This window comes from Orycteropus afer, unplaced genomic scaffold (assembly GCF_000298275.1).
Source record: "Orycteropus afer afer isolate SDZICR_OR568_19922 unplaced genomic scaffold, OryAfe1.0 scaffold00279, whole genome shotgun sequence".
NCBI lineage: Eukaryota > Metazoa > Chordata > Mammalia > Tubulidentata > Orycteropodidae > Orycteropus > Orycteropus afer.
The window spans coordinates 1,480,125-1,483,072 of record NW_006921866.1 but is presented as its reverse complement, the minus strand read 5'-3'; the positions used below and the strand labels follow the sequence as shown (position 1 = coordinate 1,483,072).

Sequence of the window (2,948 nt, the reverse complement as noted above, 5' to 3'; positions counted from 1 at the left end):
GCTTTTCCTACCATAATAGCCCTTACTCCACATGTCAAGGACCCAATGTGGGAATTCTGCCAATTGCTGAGTATATCTATTCCAATTATGCATTCTGGCACTGGGGAAATCACTACAGCATGGGTTCGGGGACCCACTGGACCTACTGTGAGATGCATCTTAGCTAAGACTCCATCGATAACTTGACCTCCATTTGCCCCCACTCTAACTGGTGGGCCACTATGATGCTTTTGGTCTCCTGGAATTAGTGCCAATTCAGAGCCAGTGTCCAGTAATCCCCGAGAAGTCTGATTATCTCCTTTTCCTCAATGAACAGTCACTCTCGTGAAAGGCCTCAGATCTCTTTGGGGAAGGCTAGGAGAAAGACTGATATTATAGATTTTTGGCAATGTAGTGGGGTCCTTCTTCAAAGGGACCTGGCCTACCCTTCCTTCATTCAAGGGGTTGTGGGTCTGTAAACTGATTCAAGTCTGGGAATTGATTGAGAGGCCATGACTCTGTATTCTGATGATTCAATCTAGGTTGCTGTTCACGTGACCTAGAATTCTTCTGTCTATACATATCAAGTAAATATTTAGTAAGCTTGCCATGTATTTCACTACTAGGAACAACATGCACAAGTAGCCAAGGGTGATTCAGGCTCTTCTTGGTGGTTTTTAATCATTGGCCCATTGGTGGAGAAGGAGGTTCTGGCTCTTGCTCAGTAAGTGAAGTTGCAGGAGGTGTGGGTGTACTTGTATCTTATGGGGACTGTTGTTGTCTCCCACTCAGGCAAAAATTACAATTGAATAACCGTCGAAAAAACTAAAAGAACATGGACAAAAGATATACCCTGAAATCACACAGGAACAGTAACCCTAAAAAAGAAAATGTGGAGAAAAGGAAAAGAAAACAGGTAAATATGCACTATCTGGGGATAGGTCACTAAGAGAAAAATGATAGAGAAGGAGAATAATGAAGAAAGAAAACAAACTAACAAACAGGAAAGAAAAAAAAAAAGCAAAAACAAAACAAAACAAAAAAACCCAACAAGTAACGGGGTTAACCACGCAAAAAAATAAACAAAAAAGAAGATGTAAACTAGGACCTTTTCAGTCATGCAGTGCAGGAGGTCCTGAGAGTTCTTGGGGTTACTGGACAGAAAAACCTCTTCTTAAGTCCTTGGAGTCTTCTAGAGCATTATCTGTTTAGGTTTTCTCTAGCTGTTGGTTACGTGTTGATTTGTTTTGTCTTGGTTTTATGGTTTAATATTTTGAAAAGATGAAGCTGGTGTGTTTTATTTTATTATTGATTCAGGTGTGTTGGGTCGGTCTGCTGTTTTCTTTGTGATGGTAGAATCACTTTGTGCAGTGTGGATATGTGTTTCTGTTTTTTGTAAAGAAGGTTTCGAGTTTGAAGCATGAGGTTTTATGGTATTTGTCTGAATATAGTTTCTTCTATTGAATGAGTGAAGTTATTGGTGGAGAAGTTGGGAGCAGAAGAAGGAAAGCTTGGTGTTGCTAAGGTCGGTTTCTAGGGCTTTGACCAGGCTATTATTGATGACGTATTTATTTGCAAGACCACGGCTCAACCTCAGGAAAGATTCCTATTGTTAGGGGGTTGCAACTTTCTGCCAGTTTCAGGCACACTCAAAGACCCCCCCTCCATGGTCCTACAGTGCCAAAGTGTGGCTCCAGGGCAAAATTCACAGGATTGCACTCAGCTGAGGTTTCTTTGCTCTCTGTGCCCCGTCTGCCCGTGGTGGTGACACAATCCCACCAGACCGGTAATGGTCAGCTCTGGAGTTTGTCTGCGATACCGCCCACCTGTGGCACCAAGGATGCATGCAATTTTAGCTGTGGTGGAGTCAGGGGAGTACCTGCCAGTGACTTGCTGTCACAATAACTGTGGCAAAGAAAAGCATGGCATCTCCCAGTCTGACCCAAGCCCGCTCTGTGATCCGCTGGGAGGGGAGGGAGCTAGCCTTTTTGGCACAACAGTGAGATCTCCACCTGAATTTCAGCAGTGGTGCCTGTGTCCGCCTGCACCCAGACCACCCAGACCAACCAAATTACCAACAAAATTGGCTGCTGGAAGCAGGTCTCTGCCACTGCCTGCTGGAATATTGTAGTGGTCGCTGGTAAGCTGCTATAAGTGACCTCATACTTGGCTCAGGGATCTCTGGTGGCTGCCTCCACCCAGCAGACAGTGACTGCCCCAGAAAAGTTTCCAATGGTCTCTCTCGGGTGCCCATCCATCCTCCAGCAGTAACTCTTTCCTACATAATCTCCCTGTGCCTTTCCTCCAATTCTGCTCTTCTGTGTTTTGTGCACTCTGATTCAGTCATCTGTTCAGAGCACCAAAGTTCCCAATTCAAACTGTTGTACCTAGTTTTTAAAGTCCTTAGATGCTGGGGGGTGGGGGAGGAATGTGTTGTTAACTGGCAAGACTCCATTTTGAATCTGTCTTCCATTCACTTTTGCTACAATCCATTCAAGAGCAAGTCTCAGAGTTTTTTCTGCTATACTTTTTGATCCTGTCATTCTTTCCTGTCTTTCTAATGACCTTTTGCTTTCTTCATGTGTGATATTCTTGATGCCATTTCACAACTCATCTGGTCTTCAGTCACTGGTGTTCAATGCATCTAATCTTTTCTTCAAATGGTCTCTAAATGCATGTGGGATATATTCAAGGTTGTATTTTGATTCCCATGGATTTTTATTAAAAATTCTTCAGCTGCAAGTTAAACTTGCATGTGGGCAATTAATTGATGGTCATTCCACTCAGACCCTGGCTTTGTCCTGACTGATGGTATTGAGATGTTCCATTGCCTCCTTAAACAGATATTGTCAATTTGATCCCTGTGTATTCTATCTGATGAGGTCCACATGTATAGCCATTGTTTATGTTGTTGAAAAAGCTATTTGGAATAAATAAGTTGTTGGTCTTGCAAACTTCTATCATGTGAT

General features: G+C 43.1%; 1 pseudogene; it reads right to left on the bottom strand.

The window, feature by feature from the left end:
* LOC122150990 overlaps positions 1 to 2,948 on the bottom strand; it is a 138,839-nt pseudogene that overhangs the window by 3,506 nt on the left and 132,385 nt on the right.